We start from the raw sequence: 24,606 nt of genomic DNA on the forward strand, positions 1-24,606 counted from the left end.
CTGCAGCTCACTTTTCCCTCCCCACGCTTTTATATTGGGGCAATTCACTTGCCAAGAGGCAAGAGAAGTTCTTGGGAAAAAAAGTCTTTCTCAAGTATCTTCTTTTATTCAACAATATGCAAAGTGAAATTTGCTCACGCGTGTGTTGCAGTAATGCTAAGGCTTAAGAGATAGAGCATCCACATGCCCGATCTGTCTTGTTTGCATAAAGCAATATCTGGACTCAGAAAGGCTGACTCAGTTCTACTGCTGTGAAAGGCACAGGCATGCTTTGCAAATTAAAAACACATTAGAAATTAAAAAGCAACGTGTGACACAATGTCAACAATATGTGTAGCTCATAAAAATGGCTCACGATTCATTCATCAGACAACTTCCAACTTGGGTTAAAAAGACAGTTAACAAGAGGATTCTGGGAAGGACTACAGATCTCTTTTCTAACAAAGGAAGGGTCATATTAACATCTCCCAGCAACAAACTAATGACAGGGATGCTGGTAGATATGGGGGACTCTGCCTGATGCCATCTAGGGTTTTGTTTTTTGTTTTTTTTAGGCATCTTATTTAAAATCGTCATGCAGCAATAGGTAAATGTAAATTCTAACATCTAATTTTAATTTAATTCTAAATTTAGATAAATCCAGTGAAGGGAAATTTTTGAAGAATAGAAAAACAAAAACCGACTTAGAGGTCACTTAAGAACATTGTGTGATCAATGTCAATTACAGAGATTAACAACTGTTTTATAATAGATATCAAGCAACACAGAGGGCAATCTCTGCAGCAGCTAAATACATTATCATTTTGAAACAGAGTAAATGATTCAAATATCTATGTTAAATCTAAAATAGAGGGAAATGCTCAAGAAAAGTTCTGTCAAACATAGTTCTTAAAAGAATCATAAGCACATACCATGACATTTAATACAAATATTTTAATTTTCCTTTAAAATTTTTGCACAAAAAGCCTTTAGCTACAATTATTTTTCTTTGAAGTCATCAATGACTGTCCTCTCGTTCCCATTTTATTAAAAATCTCTAAAATTTAAAAAATATTTTATTTTAGCTTCTGGGTTTGAATTACTTGTGGGGTAAAAAAAATGTTCAACTTGATAAATCAACATATCTGTTTCTTAAACATTTTTTAATGTATCCCTTATTTCTCCAAACGCTTCAGTGTATCTGTACAAATAAGATAGTACAAATATTTTGGAATCTCAGAATTTTCTGGTTTTTATTTTAATGCTGACAATACAGATTGTATACAAAATAAACACATACAATTTATATAACGCAATGGAAAAAAGGTTAATTATAAACTGCTTATCAATATAAAAAGGACTTGTTCTAATATGGACTTGATCTTTAACCAGATTATTTTGTTTTTTGTTTAACATACCCTGACCCTAAGTAATCCCCACCCTCCACAAAACTATTGATCTAAAAGTACCACATCATTCAAGACTCTCAAACTTTGGCGTTAATATCAAAAAGAGAGACGTGACCTTGAAATGACAGTTCCATTGCAGAGGGCTCCAAAAAAAAAAAAAAAAAAACCACACCCCAATTAAATGACCTACTTTTAAACACAATAGGATTGATATGCATGCAGGAAAAGTACACCCCTGTGGAAAGTTCTTATTGCCTGATTGATCAAAAACAAAACAAAACTTTTCTTTTTTTAAGGGCCCTTTCCAGATCACAGTCAGTGCCAGAAATCCACACAGGAAAAAAATCCATCAAAATGAAACCCTAAAAGGGTTTACCCTTCACCATCCTATTTGCACTTCAAAACCCTGTAAGTCCTTCAGTTAAACCCCAGGGCTGAACCATTTCAATAATAAGAGAGGTGGCCAGAGGTGATTTATCTCCCATTTGGCCTTTGGACAGAGCTGTAATGTCTACGAAGCTTCCCTTCCCTGAGTCAAACCCTCCCCCAAGTCTCAACCTTCATTTGTGTGGCTTTGGATCTGCAACCTTATAAACAACTTCTATGCCCCTTCCAATCAGATGTAAGAATAGTCTGTAACTCAAGATTTGGATACATTTTCTTGGCAATGCTACACAAAATGAAATGCTGCTGAGTAATCAGAGCTTTGAAAATACCAGGTTAAATTTCAGTTTCTCTTTGTGATTAGTTGGGGAAGAGAAGAAACTTTCTAACTACCTTCTCTCTTCTCACATATGTTAATTGTTATCGGAATTTGTTAAACTTTTTCCATATTACACCTTGATACTCTTAATGTTTTGGGCCACATCAGCCAACTTCCTGCAGTGATGTTCATCTAAATTTAAATCCTTGCATTGTAAAATACCTTAACAAATCCAAAAAGTAGAGATTTCACAGGATTTCACAGGTCATACACTCCTGGGTCAAAAAGACCTTAAAAACAGATATCAGACCACTGTGACTTAACTGATTTATTCTAAGCTTATTATCAAATATGTACTATAACTGTCATCACACAATTTTCCTCTAGTGAAAAAACAACAATGTTAACAGTTATTTAAACTGAAACATAGGTCCCAGAAATTATCAAATGTGAAAAACAATGAAGTTATTCCTTAAAAACGAAAAGTTTTTTGTCACTGAGCATGAATTCTCTATTTCAAAATTACATTCACATACTTCCTAGTGTAGAAAGTGGATGAAATATATATGCACCTTTTCCCTACCATTTAAATGAGTTTGTTTTTCTAATCGATTCTGATAAATTACATCTGAATGCCACAATAACAATTTGCACTAAATGATTCCACTACGGTCATTCCAGTTTTAAAAGTTGAAAACTTTCAAGCTATGTTACTAACTTCATATAGAGACTTACAGGCAAATATAAATATATTTCAATTAAACCTAAGATTAGTTAAGAAAAATTTAAAATAATAAGGTAAAATATATACTGATAGTTAAAAATATAAGAAAAACACATTTTTGTCAATTAAAAATTATTTCTGTTTTTGAAGATATTTGCCAATAAAAATTATATTTCTGCCATTAAAAGATCTTTATATCTCATTAGCAAATAGTTTTCATTTTCAGAGCTCCAAGTACCGCAAATTCAAGAAAAAACAACTCTCACAGCAAATGACTTTATTGCATGCTACCAGGTCAATGGATCTCAGATTTGTATTTGAGACAACATAATAATTCAAACTGAATATATAAACCAGGAAAAACAGATGATGGAAAAAATCTAAGAGACATGCATTTTTAAATCACTGAAACATACTGTGGCACTAATAACAATATTCAGGAAAACAAGTATCTTAACCTACTACATGACATTAAAAAAAAAAAAGCTTTCCTCAGATAATCAACAAGAGTAAATTGATCCACCACAGAGGAAATATTCAATCTTCATTAAATATTTACTCAGTGCAATAGGTTGCTAGGTCTATTTAGACCTCAAAGAAAAAAATAGTTCCTGTCTGGTAAGGAATCAAGTCTTGGGAGAATTGAATGGAGATGAGAGGCAGTTCCTCAAGTCATGACACTATATTTCAAATTGACATTGCTAAAAAGTGGAGATATGCTATAAAATGTATAGTACTACTTTGAAATCTGATACAAAGAAAGCGATACTTCTTATTATAATGAGCACTGAGTAATGTGTAGAATTGTGAATCACTATAATATACACCTGAATAACACTATATGCTAACCACACTGGAATTAAAATTAAAAACTTAATAAAGCAATAAGAAAAAAACAAAAAAGACAAAGAGACTGATACTTAAGGGACTATTAATTTTAATAAGGTTTGGGAAGGCAACTTCATTCCTATTAATGTAGCACAATAAAATCTGGATGTTCAAAATCTGCAGTCCCCAGCTCTCCCACTCTGTAACTGTAGCCCAGTCACCTGTCTTCTCTGGGCCTCTTTCCATATCCATAAAATGGGGATAAAGGAAATACATTTCTAGATTGAAAACACTATCGTGATAATGGGGGCAGGGAAGAGATCCCATTTACTGTAGCAACAACAACAACAATACCCAGGAATCAAGTTAATGACAGTTATGTGATAACATTTTTTAAATTGCCAAACTTTATTTAGGTGATTTAAATGAAAATTTACACACAGAGAGAAATGTGTTAGGTATTTTAAAGAGAAGTCTAATCGTTGTAAAACTGGGTTTCTCAAACAAAATAATAAACTTAACACAATTCCACTCAAAGTATCAGTAGAATTTTGTGAGGAACATTATGAAAACATCCATAAGGGGTGTTAAAGGAACATTAGAATGTTCCTTTAGAACAAAAGAAAAGGTGGGGGAAAAGTCTCTTCAATAAAGGCTATAAGGGGAGGTGAGTCAAAATAAATGTGAAATCATATTATGAGGGAAGAGCTTTTGGCCATTAAATCTAAGTCACTAAATTCAATTAACTTTTTTTGGTTTTCCTTTAACATGTCCTCTTGGTAGATTTCTTAAAATTTCCTTTTCTTTGGCTGGATTTCATCTCACAACCTTTCTGGTATTCCTCCTTCCCCTATGCTGCTTCTCAATTTCCTTTGCCCTCCCACGGTACACCACCCAGAAATGAAATGGAGCTCTACAGCGTTTGGTCTGTGGTAGCCATCTTCCAAGATGGCTTCAATGATTCATGCCGCCTGTGTAATCCCCTCCCCCACACTGAATCAAGGTTGACTTCTGTGATCACTAAAATACCAAATAAATGACAGCGTGTAATTTCCAAGGTCATAAAAGATATTGCAGTTTCTGCCTTGACCTCTTAGATCACTTGCTCTAAGAGATGGCAGTCACCGTGCTGTTAAGGACACTCCGACAGCTCTGTGGATGGGACCTGAGGTTTCCTGCCAACAGCCAGCACCAACATACCTATTTGCTCTCCTTTCCGCCTCTCTGGTACCCTCCAATCATTTCTCTGCATTAGAGCACAAATATAATCTGTCAATCCTTTGCTAGAGCCCTTCATGGTTTTATATTACTTTCAGGATAAAAATCAATATTGTAAATATCTCTGCCCATCACTCTAGCCTTACCCTGCACTGTTCTCTTCCTAAACGCTGTGCTCCAGCAACAGTGAACAACCGTTACACAGTTATGTTCCTTCTGCCTGTAATTCCACCCATCTTATCTTTTACTTTTGCCAATTTAAATCTCCTTATCCTTTTAGGTCTCAAGCCTTGCTTCTCTGATCCCCTTAGTCCTTGCTAAAAGCTCTCAGAGGACATTATTCATATCCTTCCTAGCATTTAACTCACTGATGAGCTATACAATTTGTGTGATTAATGTCTGTCTTCCCTATTAAATTCTAAACTACATGAAGGTAGGGACTATGTTTTTCTGTTTTTGCCTATTATTGATATTACAGTACTTTTGTGGTGTCCTCCTACATAGCAGGTACTCATAAATCCTGTTTGAATAATTTAATAATTTAAAATGTAGGGCTAGCATGAGAATGTGAAGCTCACTGGAGACAGTCCAAGTCAACTTTATTATCTATAAGAATTACTACATGGCACCCACAGCTAATATCATACACAATGGGGAAAAACAGAGCTTTCCCCTAAGGTCAGGAACAAGTCAAGGATGTCCACTCTCACCACTTTTATTTAACATAGTACTGGAAGTCCTAGCCACAACAATTAGACAACAAAAAGAAATAAACGGCATCCAAATTGTAAGGAAGAAAACTTTCACTATTTGCAGGTGATATGATATATATAGAAAACCCTAAAGACTCCACCAAAAAAAACTACTAGAACGGATAAATGAATTCAGTAAGGCCACAGGATACAAAATCAATGGACAGAAATCTATTCTATACACTATTAATGAAGCAGAAAGAGAAATTAAGAAAACAACCCCATTTACAATTGTACTAAAAATAATAAAATGCCAAGGACTAAACTTAACCAAAGAAGTGAAAGACCTGAAAGATCTGTACTATAAAACACTTGATGAAAGAAACTGAAGATGATATAATCAAATAGAAGGATACCATGCTCATGGGTTGGAAGAACAAATACTGTTAAAATGTCTACATGACCCAAAGTAACCTACAGATCTAATGCAATCCCTATCAAAATGCCAACAGTGTTTTTCACAGAACTAGACCAAACAATTCCAAAATTTGTATGGGACCACAAAAGACCCCAAATAGCAAAAGTAATCTTGAAAAAGAACAAAACTGAATTCCAGATTTTGAATTATATTACAAAGTGAGAGTAATTAAAACTGCATGGTACAATATATTACTGGCATAAAAATAGTCACATAGATCAACAGAATAGAATAGAAAACCCAGAAATAAACCCACAGTTATATGGTCAATTAATTTTTTGATAAAGGAAGAATGAATATACAATGGGAAAAAGTCTTTTAACAAATGGTATTGGGAAAACTGGTCAGCTACATGTAAGAGAATGAAACTGGACCACTTTCTTTCACCATACACAAAAATAAACTCAAAATGCATTAAGAACCTAAATGTGAGACCTGAAACCATAAAAATCCTTGAAGAGAACCCATGCAGTAATTTCTCTGACATTGGCTATAACAACATCACTCAACTCGCCTGAGGCAAGGGAAACAAACAAACAAACAAACAAAAAAATATTGAGACCACATCAAAATAAAAAGCTTCTGCACAGTGAAGGAAACAATCAACAAAACTAAAAGGCACCTACTGAATGGAAGAAGATATTTGGAAATGACATATCTGATAAACAATTAGTATCCAAAATATATAAAGAACTTATACAACTCAACACCCAAAAAACAAATAATCCAATTAAAAAATGGGCAGAAGACATGAACAGACATTTCTCCAAAGAAGATCTACAGATGGCCAACAAACACATGAAAAGATGTCCAACATCAGTATTAGGAAAATGCAAATCAATACCACAAAAACCAAAGCCCTGAGATTTCACCTCACACCTGACAGAATGGCTAAAATAAAAAAAAACTCAGGAAACAACAAGTATTAACAAGGATCTGGAGAAAAAGCAACCCTCATGCACAGTTGGTGGGAATGAAAACTGGGTGCAGCCACTGTGGAAGACAGTTTGGAGGTTCCCCAAAAAATTAAAAATAGAACTGTTCCATGATCCAGGAATTGCACTACTGGGAAATTACCCCCCCCCCAAATACGAAAACATTAATTTAAAGGGATATATGCACCCTTACATGTTTATTGCAGAATTATCTACAAGAGCCAAACTATGGAAGCAGCCCAAGGTCCAGTGACAGATGAATGGAAAAAGATGTGGTGTATATGTATAATGGAATATTATTCAGCCATAAAAAGAATGAAATCTTGCCATTTGGAATGGCATGGATGGATCTATAGAGTATGCTAAGCAAAATAAGTCAGAAAAAGACAAATACCATATGATCTCACTCACATGTGGAATTTAAGAAACAAAATAAATCAGCAAAGGGAAAAAAAGAGAGAAAGAGACAAGCCAAGAAACAGACTCTTTAACTATGGAGAATAAATTGATTGTTACCAGAAGAGAGGTGGGTGGAAGGACGGGGGAAATAGGTGATGGATATTAAAAAGTACACTTACCATGATGTAAAAAATTTATAAAATAATAAAAAAATGTTTTGGAGCTCTTTCTACATAAACACATAAAGATCTTCCTCATTCTTTTTTGTGGCCTCAGAGAATTCCCTGGCATGTATATACCATGATTATTATTATTTTTAAAGATTTATTTATTTATTTGAGAGAGAGTACACAGAGGGGAGAGGGGCAGAGACAGGAGAATCTCAAGGAGACTCCCTGCTGAGCTCAGAGTCTGATGTGACATAGGGTTTGATCTCATGACCCTGAGATCATGACCTGAGCCAAAATCAAGAGTCAGATGCTTAACTGACTGAGCCATCCAGGCACCCCTATACCATGATTATTTTAAACTAGTCCCTTAATGATGGATACTTAATTCACAATCTTTGTTATTACTAAAGATATTATAATAATCAACCCTGCACTAATTAACATACACTAATTTAGTACTTGGATAAATTCCTAGAAGTAAAATTGCTGGGTCAAAGGATATATGCTGTTTTAATTTTATTAAATATTGCCAAACTGCCCTGGTTTGGTTTTGTTTTAGCATACACAAGGCAATCTTCATTTCTTCCACACATTAGAAACATTTTCAATTGTAGTTCAGTTTTTCTAAGGACCACATCAAGTGGGAAACTGCCAAAAGCAGAGAAAAGCTAGTTTGGAAAGAATCCCTGATAATGAGGTACCAAGTCAAGGTTGAACAAGGGTTGAACCAATTTACAGTCCCATTAGCAATTTATGGATCCCCATACCTTCAACAATGTAGAATATTATCTACTTTTGGATCTTTGTCAATTTGACAGATAAAAAATGGTATCTAAGTGTAGTTTTAGTCTGCATTTCTCTTATTATGGATGAAATTGAATATCTTTTCAAGTGTTCAAAGCCCTTGAATTTTCTTCTCTGAAATTTGAGTTTTTATCTGTTTTTAATTTGGTTGTTGGTTTTATTCTTGATTTGTAGGAGCTTTTTATATATTAAAGAATTTTGTCCTTTGTGTATGATATGGGGCACATTTCCCCCCAGTTTGCCATTTTGCCTTTTGCTTTTGGTGTTTGCTGTTGTTTTTCCACGCAGTTTTAATTTTTATACAATTAAATTTATCAATTTTTAAAATGTTAAGGAGTCACATGGAAACACAGAACTCACTTTGTCTGTTTAATTAAATAATCTACATAAGCCCGTGTTTATTTCCTAGAGGCACTAAGAAAGCAAAGGAGAGTAAGTTAAAGAATCTATCTAACTAATTAGAACCCCAAAGATGTTATTTTTCTATTTAAAAATGATTTTTTTCTGTTTTTTTAGTTTATCATTTTTTTAAGGGAAAAATAGATATTTCCACCTTACCCACTCTCTCTTGCTTTTGCAAAACAGGCAGAAACACACAGAGACACAGACACAGACACATACACCACCACCACCACCACCCCCCCAACAAAAAACCAGAGAAGTGGAGATGAAGAATGGACAAGGGTTTGAAGTAGCCAACAGGAGCCTGGGATGAAAATTTTGAGTCAGTAACTTCTAATCCTAGAGGAAACTGAATGAACATCTTTTTTTTTTTTTTAAGATTTTATTTATTTATTCAACAGAGACAGAGACAGCCAGCGAGAGAGGGAACACAAGCAGGGGGAGTGGGAGAGGAAGAAGCAGGCTCCTAGCGGAGGAGCCTGATGTGGGGCTCGATCCCGTAACACCGGGATCACGCCCTGAGCCGAAGGCAGACGCTTAACCGCTGTGCCACCCAGGCGCCCCTGAATGAACATCTTTTGATCTATCTATTTCTTGATTCTGGACTTTAAATTAGTGGAAGGGCTGCATACTTCTGGTAGAGGGGAGAGGACCCCAGGCAAAAGTGTCAACTATATTGTTGTTTTTTTACCAACAAGGATGTCTATGGATTTTCTCCCTCATACCCCAAATTCCAACTCCCAACCCTTTCTCTACCTCCCATAAATGTTCTACTTTTCTTTAGTCCATAGTTGGAAAATGTGGGACCCCATCAGTGTTTATTACTGTCTTTGTTGGTAACTCCTACATCTATGTCATTGGCCATAAAATCTTTTCTGAGTTGCTGCTTTCCACCCAATCTCAATATGTCAACTCTTTACGTCTGAAATTGGTATGTCCAAAACAAAACTCATAATTATTAGAGTAAAAGCTATTCCTAATTCCTGATTTCATTATTTTTATTTATTCACCTATGAAGGTCTGTGAACTGTGCTAGGAAGGATAATAAATGCAGTCCCCAATCTTAAAGAGACCCCAATCTAGAGGTGAAAGATACGTAAATGTGTAAACGTTCACTAAAAGTAGGAACAAAGTATTGTAAAAGTACAGAGATTGTAGCAATTCTGACCAGAGAAATGAGGAAAATATCAAAGAAGTGATGATGTTTGGGTGGCTTTATAAGATTTATCAAACAGAATTGGGAGGACCACGCAGGCCAGTAGAACAGAATGTCAAAGGCATAGCGTGTTTTAGAAATACTGAAGGTTCATTATTGGAGGGAGGGGTTGAGTGGCAAGTAGGCTGAGGACTCATTGCCCTCCACAACCTGCTGTAACCATTGAAATAATGAAAGAAGCAGAATCAGAAGCAGCAGCTGCTACTGCAGGAGCCACAACTGTGGGAGCAGGAAGAGACTGGAGACGAGGAAGATGGGAGTCCCATCAGACCACCCAGGCTTCTGGACCCTCCCCCCATGGCCAATGGAAAGCCTGGTGACAGCCCCAAACTGGACTTCACCTGCATGTCCACCATCAGTAGAATGGATAACTAAGTTGTTGTGGGTACATGCAATGGGATACTACATTGCAGTGAACAAACTCCTGCTATAGGCAACCTAGATGAAGCTCATAAACACAATGTTGAATGAAAGGAGCCAGGCAAAAAAGAATGGAGACTCTCTTCACAGAGGTCCTCCAGTATCAAGGGGACAAAAGATTCCACCACAGTTGAGTCTCCTACCTCCTCCCTAGGGCAGAAGCTCATTCTGGGGAGGCCTAAGCATCAGGTACGGCCCATTGGTCACAGGTGATGGGGGGGCCAATGCTGACTCTCCCTTTCCCAGATCAGGCCATAAAGGTTCTTCCAGAGGAGACTTTCCCAAAGAGCAAAGAAAATCCTCAAAGGCTCAAAAGTTGATTTCTTATCAAGAATATCTGCCCACCCAAAGAATGGACCCCAGGTTATGAAAAACAAATCTGACCACCTTCTCTGCTGACACTTTGCCAAAAAGGGCCACTGTCGACAGGAGGACCTCTAAGCCTTCTACCATCGAGGTGTCCACAGACCTCCTGTGTGAGACTGTGCCTTCCCATCCAGGCTGGAAGGAGACCTCTGTGACCTAATGGCCATATATTTCCCTGTGGCCCTGTGACAACTACTGTGAGGCTATTCCACTTGCCACTCTGTCGGTGAAACCCACCCCCATCAGCCACGGCCCCCATTTGGGGCCCAGAGCTGGGTTTCATCACTGGTCTGCAGTGTGTGCTCCTCTTTTTGTTTTGTTTTGTTTTTTTTTTTTTTTAAAGATTTTATTTATTTATTTGACAGAGATAGAGACAGCCAGAGAGAGAGGGAACACAAGCAGGGGGAGTGGGAGAGGAAGAAGCAGGCTCATAGCAGAGGAGCCTGATGTGGGGCTCGATCCCGGAACGCCGGGATCACGCCCTGAGCCGAAGGCAGGCGCTTAACCGCTGTGCCACCCAGGCGCCCCTGTGCTCCTCTTTTTGATCCGGCCTCCAGAGACTTGCCTACAGGACCCCAACTTTTTTCCTGTCACCTACCTCCTGGGTCTTCTTCCCCTCACCAAATTGACTGTTAAAACAGGAAACCTCTTTGGTGCTGTTTCCTGTCCACGTGTCCACCCAGTTCCCAGTACTACCCTCCATTCCTGAGAGCCATGGAGCAGTTTTCTATCATTCTTTTCTTCTAGCTGCTTATTTTAAGTCCTTTATATGTGACACCCACCTCCTGTTGCCGGCTGCTCTGTGAAACTCACTGGGTTGTCTGACCTGGGGTAAGTCTGGATGACTCCCTGAAATGCCGCTCTCCCTGCTTTTGGATTTTGTAGTTTCTGTGTCAGTAGCATGATCCCCACTGCTCTGGTCTGTGATCACTGTGCTTTGTGAAACTGAGCCTCTTGTAGTCTTTCTCAGAGTCTGTAGCACTTTTGTGACTTCCCAACACTGGAGTAAGGTTTTCTGCCAAAAATGATGCCATCGAGATTTTCTGCACCTCCCAACATGGGAGAATTGTGAAACTTCCCACAAGACTGCCTCCCTGGTTCTCCCCATTCTTCTCCTGGTGTCAGTTTTTCTGGGTTTGACATAGCCCATGAGATGCCTTTAAAGCCTCTGAAGACTTATGCCATGTCCTCTCCAGCCCACTTTAGTTAGACTAAATCATTGTGAGGCCACCAGCCCTTCTGTCTGAATCCTGTGAATATCTACCTGGCCCACGTCTGGGTCGAACCTGGACAGTACTGTCACTTTCTTCCCATCTTCTTCCCCCTATTGAACTGGCCCTAAGGAAAAGAGTCAGGAGTTATGAGAGCAAGAGGGAGGGATGACAGCCATTGAAGAACTGAGAATAACTTTTTTTAACTTTTTTTTTTTAAGTAGGTTCCACACCCAGCATGGAGCCCAACGTGGGGCTTGAACTCACAACCCTGAGATCAAGACCTGAGCTGAGATCAAGCCCTGAGATGAGATCAAGAGTCAGACACCTAAAAAAAAAAAAAAGAGTCAGACACCTGACTGACTGAGCCACCCAGGTGCCCTGAGAATAAATTTTTTTTTTCTTTTTAACATTTTGTGTGCGTGTGTGTGTGTGTGTGTGTGTGTGTGTGTGTGTGTAAGTAACAAATGTAGTGGAAACAAATAAAAAGTAGGTTGGAGACAGTTTGTAAGGGACCATATATGCCAAATCAGGAATTTGAATTTTATCCCAGAAACAGGAGAAAGCCAATGGAACCTTAAAAAAATTAACATAATTAGATTTTTTAAAAATAGTCGATAACTTTGATAGTAATATGAAAGTTGGATTAGAGACCATATAAAAGGTTTCTGATGAGTCTAGAAGGAGTTGATGGGGATTGTACATAATCAGGGGTAGAAGGAACACAGAAGAGCAGCCTTTCAGGTGGGCAGTTAGAAATTTAGGACTCAAGCTCAGGAGTGGGAACTCAACAAAACAGACCCTAGAAATAGACAGCGGCCACAGAGACAACTGGTGGCAGTACTGGGGAGATTACCATCATACAGAAAGTATGTGGAGTAAGAGGGTCAAGGAGGGAAGTCTGAGAAACACCATCATTTGAGAGTCAAGCAAAGGAAGAGGGAACCCTCTTTGCAAATGAAGGATCTGTAGGAGAAGTAGGAAGGAAACCAGGAACCTATGAGGCTGTGAAGGCCAAGGGACAAGAGAGTTTGGAGAAATGGAACGTAGTCAACAGTTTCAACAGGTAGTGGAGGTCAAATAAGACCAAGAATGAAAATGTGCCATGTAGCAATTAGTCCTTGAAGAAGTGTGGTGAACTAGGATGGAAATCAGGAGGTAGCTGTTGGAAAGGTAGAATGGCAGAAAAGAGACATTAGAATGAGGGACGCTCACAGGGTGAGTTTCTTCCCTCCAAGGAAATGGTGAGGTAGTGATGCCGAGGAGAAGAGATTACTAATAGAATAAGGTCCTACAAGGGTAGGGAAAGGAGAGAAAACAGATGGAAGATACACCAATGGCAGAACCACAGGACAGGAGCCTGGGTCCCTGATGACAGCAGAGATGCTTTACTAGCTGTAGACAATTACCCCCAAACTTCATTTATGTGGGAAAGAAATAAACTTCTAACTTGGTGTTTAGTGTTTCCTGTCATTTATAGAGAAATGTAATCCTAACTGATAGAGGAGACAAGAGTGTTGAAAGATTAAGCAAGTCCCTCTCAAAAGCATGAAGACGTGAAATAGCACAGTACGTTCTGAAGTCTGCAATTACTAGACTATGAAAAGTGAGAGAGTCAATGGCAGGAAAAGAAGATGAAAATGTAGACCCAGGTGTGAGGAGCTGAGACTGGATCCTATGGATAAAAAGTAGCTACGTGAAAGGATGTTAAAGAAATGACATGTTCCCATTTCAGCTTTAAATAGATTCTTCTGTGGCAGTCTGGAAGGGACTCATGAGGAGGCAAAACAGGATATAGGGAGAGTGCTTAGAAACTTCTACTATAGTCCTGGTGAGAGATCATGATGCCTCCATCGTGATGGAGAAAACTGAGAAATACTTAGAAAGTAAATCAGTAGGAATTGCTGACCAATAGCATGGATAAGTGATTCAGGGTAAAGCTTAGGTCTCTATCTTCCATTCCTTTTCTCCTTCTCCACTATTAGTACCTCAATTTAGACATGCACTACCTCACGTATTCATTCAATAAACATTTATTGAGTGCCTTCTCTGCACCAGGTCCTGCAAATACAATGGTGAACAAGACAGAAATGGTCTTTGCTCGCCTAGATCTTAGTTAGGAATATCATTGCTGAAAGCTTCATATGTGATAGCTCATTTAACCCTCCAAATACCCTTTGATGTAAATATTCCTATGTCCCCACTTTTCAGATGAGGTAACACAGTCTAAGAAAGTGTAATAATTTGCTCAAGATCACATGGCTAGCTGGTAAATGGTGGTACCAGGAATCATATACAGATCCACCTCACTTTAAAGCCATGGTTTTGTTTTGTTTTGTTTTGTTTTTTTGTTTTAGTAGGCTCTACATCTAATGTAAGGCTTGAATTCACAACCCCAAGATCAAGAGTTGTATGCTCTATGGACTGAGACAGCCAGGTACCCCTAAAGCCATGTTTTTAATCACTTGACTATGTTCTCTCTCATGTAATTACAGACAATGTATTCAATATTGTAACAAGGAGGACAGTGGTTTGGATGATTACAGCTTTCTAACTGGACATTCTTTCTGCATTTGCATGTTTCTAAAATGCAAACTGGGGAGAATGGTGGTACTTCCTCTATTTGAGGGCACTTGGAGGAAGAAGATGAGGTTTTGAATTGAAGGTGATACATTCAGGTCTTAGATATATTGATTTTGAGAGGGCTATGAAATATCCAAGTAGAGAGATCTAGCAGCAATGTGATAGAGAAATTTGAAGTTTAGAGGGAAACGGGGTTGAAGATAAAGCACTTGGTATCACTGATTCTTAGAGGTCAGCTAAATCAAGGCAATTACTGAGACTCTTCAAGGACTCCTAGAAATAAGAAGAGCGATGTGCTAAGAAAAGGCAGTTGGGTACAGGCTTAAGGAGAGTGGAGTAGATTTAGAATAATTGATTAGAGAAAGAAGAGAGGCACTCACCAAGGGCACTCAACTCAAAGATATAATTAAGTTGTATTTAGGGTTAGAGGGAATGAATTTATAGTTGACATCAATCTGCACAGTTGAGGGGTTTTCTCCAGCAGCAATAACCAACTCGAGAATAGGAAAACTTACAAAAATTTTATCATTTTACTAGTTCCTTTCTTTTCTCCCACTCTGATTTAAGACCTTGCCTGTGAGTTCCCAGAGCACACTGATTTTACCTTTGATCTGCTAATGAACACTTGTCCTATCAGGCTCTATTTAAGTCCATCTCCCCTTTGGACTTTGAAATCCTCAAAGTTCTTTGAGACTGTGAAAACTCCAAAGTTCTTTGCCTTTGGAAAACCTGTGTTTTTTATCATTTTTATTTCCTCTTATGTACTTATTTTATCTCCAGGCTAGACTGCAGAGTCTCTCAGGGCTGGGATAGTGATTTCCAACAGTTGCAGGAACGTCACCATAGTTCAATGCCTCATACACAGTATTTCATTAAACATTTGTGGGATTGACTTTAATCTGGAAGCTGCAATGTGGAAAATAACCAACTATCTAATTCTATCAAGCAGCGATTTTTAAGTTTTCAGACTTGGAATAAACAATCCCCTCCTTTCAACCTTTCATTCTCTGTTTTTCATTAAGAGGTAGTTAGGTAGGACACCTCCACCAGGTACGTAACATTTTGACTTTGGAGTTTGGACCTTACCGATGGCTCTCTAGGCTCTTTGACCATGAAGGAGCTACTAAGCATTTCTGGGTCTGAAATGCTTCTGAATGTTGGTAAAACTCAAAGAATTGGACCTGATGATTGCAGATGTCCCTTCTTATTCTTAAATCCAAAGATTAAAAAAAAAAAAAAAAAGTGACCAGAACCAAAAAAACAAATAAAAATAAAATAAAATAAAATCCAAAAATTCCATGAGCCCTGGAGACCTTTAAACCACACTTGAGAACACGGCCTTATAAAGCACAATTAAAACATGGATTTCAAGTGAAATAAGTCAGAGACACAAATACCATATGACTTAAATTATATGTGGAATCTAAAAAACAAAACAAATGAACAAACAAACAAAAACCAGAAATAGACTCATAAAATCAGAGAACAAACTGGTGGTTGCCAGAGGGAAGGGGGTTAGGGGGATGGGCAAAATAGGTCAAAGGAATTAAGAGGTACAAACTTTCAGTTATCAAATAAGTAAGCAAGGGGCATCTGGGTGGCTCAGTCAGTTAAGCATCCAACTCTTGATTTCGGCTCAGGTCATGATCTCAGGGTCATGAGACTGAGCCCTGCATCAGGCTCTGTGCTGGGTATGAAGCCTGCTTAAGATTCTTTCTCTCCCTCTCCCTCAGTGGTCCCCCTTTTCCCTTCCCTCAAATGCTTGTGTGCACTCTCTATCTCAAACAAACAAATAAATACATACATACATACATAATCAAGGGGATGAAAAGTACAGCATGGGGAATATAGTCAATAATATTGTAAGAATTTTGTATGAAGACATGTTAACTACACTTATGGTGAGCATTTCATAATGTATATAACTGTTTAATCACTATGTTGTATACCTGAAACTAATATAATATTATATATCAGCTATACTTAAATTAAAAAAAAAACCATGGGTGCCATGTTTCACAATTGGAAAATGGCAAAAAAAAAAAAAAAATACCTATCTCAATAAGGTTAGACTACAATCTACAGAGTAGATTACCTCTAAAATGAAGACACTGACATTTTATATTTAATTATTGCTTTGACTGCTGATTAAAACATTTAATAGATGCAAGATGTTTTTCAATGGTAGGTTTATCTAAAAATCAAACAAAAGGACACTGTCATTCACTTTGCTAGTAAAAAGAGAAGAAAGCTAGGATATGAAACACTATCTCAGATCTCATATGTACCTTGGTAACACTTTCCTTCTTTTTTTTTTTTTCCCAGATGAGAAATCAAAAAGCGTAAGTGACTTACTCAAGGTTACAGAAGTACTAAATGGCAAGGCTGGTAGTAGAATCCAAGGCTTCCAGTCATATGCCTTTTTTTTTTTTTTAAACAAGCAAATTGGTCAAAAATCTCCTGAAAGACAAAAACAGATGAAGGTGAAATGCCAGTTGGTTGAGTTTAAACAGAGACCCCACTTTGTTCTTTCCAGGTTCAATAATAAACAATTCCAGTGATTAGCATGAAGGGCTGGCAGATGAAACATTTGACTCCTAAATGTGTATTTTTGCACCACAGTTAGTAAATCAATTGTAAAAATTAAAGTAAATGGAAAAGAGAGAATTAACAAGCCCAGAACTCAATTTTCCTTCACTCTTTTGGAAGACAGATAGAAAAAAACAAAAACAAAAACAAAAACAAAATCCCCACGGTTCCCTTCATTAGCAGCCAGGGTGGTGAGTCCCATTGTAAATCCCACTTATAAAGGCTCGTGGCTACCTGCAGAGCCTAGGAGTACCAATCACATTAGCGAAGACACCAGATGACCAAAGGAAGCAGTGAGGGTCTGGGAAAGCTAGTAAACAAAAGGCAGCATTCCAAACGAATGCCATTGCTAGAGTCTGCCTTGTAAAATGCCTGGATTTGAGAACCCTAAAGCAGATTAGCTTAAGGCAACAAAAGATTCAAACAAGATACAAAGAGCTCATTTTGACACATTAAGAAATTGTCTTCATTAGATCATCAGGTGCTTAAGTGTAATTATTAAAAGAAAAAAAAAATTCCACCTAAGGTGTGTTTGAAAAAGTTGTCCTAGAAAGAACAAGGACCTAAACATGGTTCTTGAATATAACATGTTCACGACCAAAATTCATGAACCAATCAGAAGGGGGAATGAAACATGAGAGACTATGGACTATGAGAAACAAACTGAGGGCTACAGAGGGGCGGGGGGTGGGGGAATGGGATAGACCGGTGATGGGTAGTAAGGAGGGCACGTATTGCATGGTGCACTGGGTGTTATACACAACTAATGAATCATCGAGCCTTACATCGGAAACCGGGGATGTACTGTATGGTGACTAACATAATATAATAAAAAATCATTATTTAAAAAAAAAAAATTCATGAACCAGATATGCTGGCCTTTTCCCCTTTTAATCCTCCTGACATTCTGAAGACCTGGAATGACTTTAAAATGTGTTGTACACACCATTTCAATGTACCACTCTGCTCACAAGTACTAGTACTTTAAGCACCAACTAGAAAAACTTGAATCTCTCCAACTGTGATTTTTTTCCTTCCACATTGTTGCCTCATTTACAAAGAAAATAAGTAAAACTTCAAAGTATGAATTGCCAAAATGAAAAGCAGCAAAACATGAGGCCATGGTATAATTTCCTGGACATTTTCCATCACTTCCCAGGCTTGTTTAGTTCGCAAAGTTTAAACTCAACTACAGTTGAGATGCTTACATTTGAAAATGTGGAAGGAAAACCTTATTTACTTCCATGTGGAGGAGGATGATATTTGTTGCTGTTTGTTTTCTTTTGCTTTGAGGGGGGAGTTAGAGAACTATGTTCAATAAATTTAATAACTTCCAAAATTATTTGCCAGTTTTATTCACTAGATATCCATAGTGCTAAGCTGAATAATGCTGATGTAAAGTAGAAATAATTACTTATTGAAAGTCCTTTAAGAAGACATGGTCACTGACAAGATGAATAGAATTGGATCAAATGGCCTTCCACTCAACATTTTCAGGTGTACAGACCATCAATCAGTCTGAAATTTTACAAATGTGTTTGAAGACCCCCTATCAATAACAGATAAGCAGACAGGCAAGAAGCGTTCTGATCATTTAAATACTCCTAAAAGCCTATAAGTCAAATTTGAGGTATAATAATGAAAACCTTTCTCTGTAATTTCTATTTGAAAATCAATTTCTCATTATACCTCCTCAGTTTGATAAATAATCACCCCTCACCAAGAACACAAGTAGTTCAGCTCCCACTTTCCCTTTGAGAACTACTCCCATTGTTTTGTCAAACCCTAATAGGGTCATAAGCAAGTCTTCACTGACAAAAAAGAAACAGTTCACACCTAATGGGCTGATGTCACCTGCAGCTTTTAGGACAGGTGAAAACTTTGACTTCATGTATGATCAAGTGGAAAAACACTGGAAAAGTTCAGTGAGTCTGAAATCCTAACAGCTTTCTGGCTTCATCTCTCCTCTAGGTTTAGAAGTTATATAATCAGGCGCGCCTGGGGGGCTCAGTCATTAAGTGTCTGCCTTCAGCTCAGGTCATGATCCCAGGCTCCTGGGATTGAGCCTCGCATTGGACTCCCTGCTCAGCAGTGATCCTGCTTCTCCCTCTCCTACTCCTGCTGCTTGTGTTCCCTCTCTCGCTGTGTCTCTCTCTGTCAAATAAATAAAATCTTAAAAAAAAAAAAAAAGAGAGAAGTTATATAATCATAACATTATAGTAAGACTTATAATTTTTGTAAAATTTATTTTAAAAATATAATCAATCACCCTTGTTTGACAGAGGCAAAAGGAAGTAGAAAAATAGAGGGACTGGTGGCTGAGCCACATTTCAAGTTTACTGCAAATAAGGAACACAACCCTCATCCTCAACTCCCTCAAACCTTCACTAGTGCTGTGGCTTCTCTAGACTTTGCAGTTTTGTCACATAGACAGTGGCAGAAATCTGTCCTATCAAGTCAGTACCAGAGTATTTTCTCAGCTCTGTATTGGCTGACTGCATTCGTTGAGTGTCTCCTTTCATTGTCTCCTCTGTCTCTTCCTTTTCTCCTTAGTAGTTAAGAGGCAGGACCAACAATGGCCTGACCTGTGCTGGTCCTAAAGCAGTGAAGACAAGGGGTGTGGGGAGTGGTAAATCTGATCCAAATTATGCTCTACCACTTTACAACCATGTGGCTTGAGGCTAGTTATCTGTAAAAGGAGAATAATATTTCCTACCTCATAGGGTTATGGGTTATAAAGTATGTGAAGCACCTGGCATATATTAGGCATACAATCGATGTTAATACTCTTGCTTATAGAAATCCCTAACTATAGGAAGAATTATGCTTTTATAGAGTTCTTTCATGTATATGATCTCAGTTAATCTTTATAAGATTACCACACTCAGAAGAAGCCAGGTAATCACATGTATGTCCTCTGCCACCAGAACCAACTTTTTTCCCTATCGGGCTACTATGTGAGGGGCTGTGGTGGTGGAGACCCCATCATATTCCTATATCATCAACTCCTGTGGGTAGGGATGCCGAGCGTGGGCTGAACTGGGAGGGATCTTAGAAGCAAGCAAATGAAGCAAAAAATAGATATATGATCAAATAAACCCATACCATTTAGTAGGGTAACTGCCATAAAGTATCCTTCATGATTTAAAGAAAGGCGACGAGAATAAAAGTGAGACATAATTATAATGTTCTAGGTGCTAGATCTTTATAAAAATGTGATTATTTTAGGTTGGTCACACACAAAAAAGTTTATGAAAATAACAGACCCACAAAATATTATCTTAGCCTAAGGTTGAGAAAGGTTTCCTAATTGTCATTAGATGCAACCATATCTAAATTAACCAAAGTTTTCTAAAAACACCTCAGAACTATGAGAGCTTTGATACACTTTACTTCCTTTAATCTTCACAATAACATCCTGGGATACATGTTGTATTCGTTAGAATACAGACTCCAAAAGATTGAGTGACTTATTTGAGAAAGTGCTGATACCCAAACCTACATCCTTTAAACCCTGTATGTGCATTCTTCAAGCTAGCTCACACTATGTTCTCTAACAGAAAAGAATATGTGAAATGGTCCGAACTGTAACCAAGATTGTTAACTAAAACTCAAGAGAGAACTAACAAATGTTACGTTGGTTAAACATGAATTTACTTATACAGATTATAAATATCCTAATTAGAGACTTCTGAGGTCAGAATGATATCCATTATTGAGGTCTGAAAATAATTTTTTGTTACTCCTGGTCTACTATGAAGTCAGACTAAAAGAAAATGTGATTCCTAACTCGCTCCATTCTGATTATACACAATTAAGTTCTGGCTTTACGATTGCATCTTTTAAAATTCAAATTTTCTAATAAGATAAATTTAAAGCTTGGCCCGCATGGGTGGCTTAGTCGGTTAAGCATCGGACCCTTGGTTTCGGCTCAGGTCATGATCTCATGGCTTGTGGGGTCGAGGCCCACATTGGGCTCTGCACTCAGTGGAGAGTCTACTTGAAGATTCTCTCCCTCTACCCCTCCCCCCATGCACACATGCAGATGATTGAGTGCTCGCTCTCTTTCTCTCTCAAATAAATAAATCTTTTTTAAAAAGATAAATTTAAAGCTTAATCCAGAATGACAACTTTTCATCCAGGAATATGATCTTCACTCTTCTTTATTAGTTTTCCTTCCATTACCCACCCTGGGAAAATCTCTGTTGAGAGGCAAAATACAAGGAATTTTCTAATTAATGGAGTTGAGGTATGTGGACCAATGGTTTATCAGTTGAAAGACAAAGTGCACCTTATTTTGGGATAAAAAGTAAAGAAACTAAGGAGAACCCTAAAAAGAATAGCAGGAAGTTGGGATGCCTGGGTGGCTCAGCTGGTTAAGTGTCTGCCTTCTGCTCAGGTCATGATCCCAGCGTCCTGGGATCGAGTCCTGTATCAGGCTCCTTGCTCAGCGGAGAGCCTGCTTCTCTCTCTGCCTGCTGCTCCCTCTGCTTGTGTGCTTCTTTCTCCCTCCCTCCCAAATAAATAAATAAAATCTTGGGGGAAAAAAAAAGAATAGCAGGGAAAAATCAAGTGATCACAGTTATGGATGGAGACAATCACAGTTAGGTGAGGTGGGGTGGGTTGTCCTGCCAACGTGGGTGCCCAGAGAGGCTCTTAAAGTCACTTTGCTAGCTGGATAGTAATGGTGGTGATGGTAAAATGTGCTCAAAGATAAATCAGGAGTCATAGTGAGGAAGAATAGAATGGATGTTCCCATTTGTTGCAGCAACAGCTATAGCATGGGCTATATTTGACCTGAATGTAACTGAACAGAAAATCTGGCTGAAACTACTACTGATTTTTCTTGATGAAACCAACGGGCCCACTGAGGCACCGTTAAAGCTCAGCATCACTTAGATCAGGGTTTCTCAAAGTCTAGTTCAAGGACTGCGTCAGGATCACCCGATGAACATATTTACCATGTATGTTCCTAACCCTCTCTCTCAGAGATTTATGAGTCATCAGTTCTAGATAAGGACTCAGGGATCTGCGTTTGGATACCCTGGAAAGTGTTGCTAGATTTAGCAAATAGGCAACCCAAACCCCAGATGATTCTATGACATTAGAGTTCAAAAATCACTTAGTTGGAAAAAAGGGGGGGTATCAAAATTGTATATGTTTGTTAAATGGGATGCTTATTTATAACGATTAGCCAGACACATTAAAAAGAAAGGGGAAAACCTCATTGTCTGATCTTAGGACTGGCTACTTGACTACTTTGTGCTTCAATCTCTTCCTCTAAAAAATGGAAATAAAACAAAAACAATGATGGTGCCTCCTAAGCCCCCTGCCACTCTAGTTATGCTCAAAGAAGGTACCTAAGAGCACAAGAGAGTTAGAAAAGCCATTTTGCCGTGACAACAGCAAATTGCTTCTGGGATGAGCATTTTGCACACCCCCACCACTTTTTGGATGCCTGTGGCATTTGACCTTTACCTCTTCCTCTCAGACTGGCCCTAGCAGGGAACAAAAGCATCCAAAAAAGTTAAACACTAAGTTTTTAACTGTAAAACCTAAAAAAAAAAAAAAAAAAAAAAAAAAAAAAAAAAAAATCTATTGGCACACTAAAAACAATCCCAACAATTTCCTGGGGAAATACTATTCTCATAAAACCTCATAAAAATCACTTGGAGGAAACATCATATTTAGCACCCCCCAAAAAAACCAAAACCCCAACTCCTTTAGGTTTTATATTCCACCACCCCCCAAATAGCTTCTAACCAAGGTTCAAGTAATAGTCATTTGATTCTGTGTCACATGAAGGTTGTGTATCTAAAGAACATTGTGGAATGTTCAACTCTATAATAACAGGCATCGAGCCTGTGGCATTCTGAGGTAAAGAAGACTGCAAATGACACTTCCATTTCATGGAAAAGTTAAACAGAAAAACTACAATATTATTAAATACCAATTATTAAAGTGGTTCACTATGGAAGGGAGGCCTGAAGGGAGGGGAGTTCTGAGTAAGCGGTCTAGGAGCACAGAGGGGTGGAGGTGAGGACAGAAAGACATATGGGGTGTCTGCTAAGGTGCATTTTGATGATTAGAGGTATCCTGGTGGTTGGTAAATACCAGTGGGCCTCAGAATCACGGTACTGCTGCCTGTGACATCCTGCCCTGGGTTGTCAAAGTCAGCATATGCCATAAAGGGAAAGTGAAAAATTGGTCACATTAAGAAGAGCTCACACACAAATAAGTATAATCTGACTTGCCATAAGGGAGACCCAGCAGAATATATTTGACTATTCTAGTTTTCTAGCTGTATCATTGGCAGAAGGTCCCGTCAATGCTTTACTATGAAACAGATAATGTGGGAGTTTGGGTCAAACATCATCTGATGTAATTCCCAATATGAGGGCTTTGTTTGTTTCTATATAATGATGTTCTTGGACTGTTAGAACAGTCAGAAGTCTTTCCTTATTATAATTACACAAGTCACTTTGCAGAAGGAAGGAAGACACCTGATTCACACGACCAGGCATAGCGAAGGGAGCATGTGAACTTTCAACAAAGGAGGAAGCTTTGTACCAGATGTGAAAAAGTAAAGTTTATTTTTCCATTTAGCTTGTTTATTTAGGTAAGAAGGAAGGAGACAGTGGCTGCTTCCCATTCCAAACTGCTCAGGGAATGACTTTTCTTTCTTCTTTATAAGTGAACAAAGTTGGCTTACTGCAGTGTCCAGAGGGATCTGGAAAGGAACCAAGTCACTAAGGATAACATTTCATCTGTAGCTAGTTTAACCTTTGAAACCTGCCAATCAACAGACAAGACCAAGAGGGAAGGTCAATGGAGCCTTGCTCACCTAGCATTCTGTCACTCTTTGGTAGAATACAATTTAATAAAGATATTATTTTAAGAAATACGAAGCACATTATAGAGACTATATAGCCCAGGTCTTTATAAGATTCGTTTAACAGCTGAGAAACCCTGAATCTTAGGTTAGTTTATTTTTCCTTTTAATCACTGTAATTCAGCAGCACAGTGATAAAACTTTTACATTTAAAACAAAATAACCAAAGGAAAACATCTTTTGTCCTTGATTCATCTATCTTTTCATATTATTTTGGCCTGACACACCATTTGTTTCTAGACTAAAGACCTTCTTCGTACATATCCAAAGACAAACACTATTTTTTTTCACAAATTATCAAAACATTCCTCTTAATCCTGATGGCATTACATGCTTTTTTTTTTTTAAAGATTTTATTTATTTATTTGACAGAGATAGAGACAGCCAGCGAGAGAGGGAACACAGCAGGGGGACTGGGAGAGGAAGAAGCAGGCTCATAGAGGAGGAGCCTGACGTGGGGCTCGATCCCGGAACGCCGGGATCACGCCCTGAGCCGAAGGCAGACGCTTTAACCGCTGTGCCACCCAGGCGCCCTGGCATTACATGCTATTAATAAATAATATAAAATACACCACAAAACAATCATTG

At 38.1% G+C, this 24,606-nt stretch overlaps 1 protein-coding gene across 11 annotated transcripts in view; it reads right to left on the reverse strand.

The window, feature by feature from the left end:
• GREB1L (GREB1 like retinoic acid receptor coactivator) overlaps window positions 1-24,606 on the reverse strand; it is a 265,250-nt gene that overhangs the window by 148,671 nt on the left and 91,973 nt on the right. For 9 of the 11 annotated variants that reach the window (XR_015727761.1, XR_006776899.2, XM_045781922.2 and 6 more), the window contains exon 2: window positions 16,893-16,997. The exons of 1 other annotated variant lie outside the window; for it this stretch is intronic. The gene's annotated coding sequence lies outside the window, so the exon portion shown is untranslated. Of the gene's footprint in view, window positions 1-4,843; window positions 4,890-16,892; window positions 16,998-24,606 lie in introns of all 11 variants that reach the window. One more of the 11 variants, XM_087869932.1, reaches the window with a different exon arrangement.

Source organism: Ursus americanus, chromosome 19 (assembly GCF_024610735.1).
Source record: "Ursus americanus isolate L20-20 chromosome 19, mUrsAme1.1.p, whole genome shotgun sequence".
NCBI classification, from domain to species: domain Eukaryota; kingdom Metazoa; phylum Chordata; class Mammalia; order Carnivora; family Ursidae; genus Ursus; species Ursus americanus.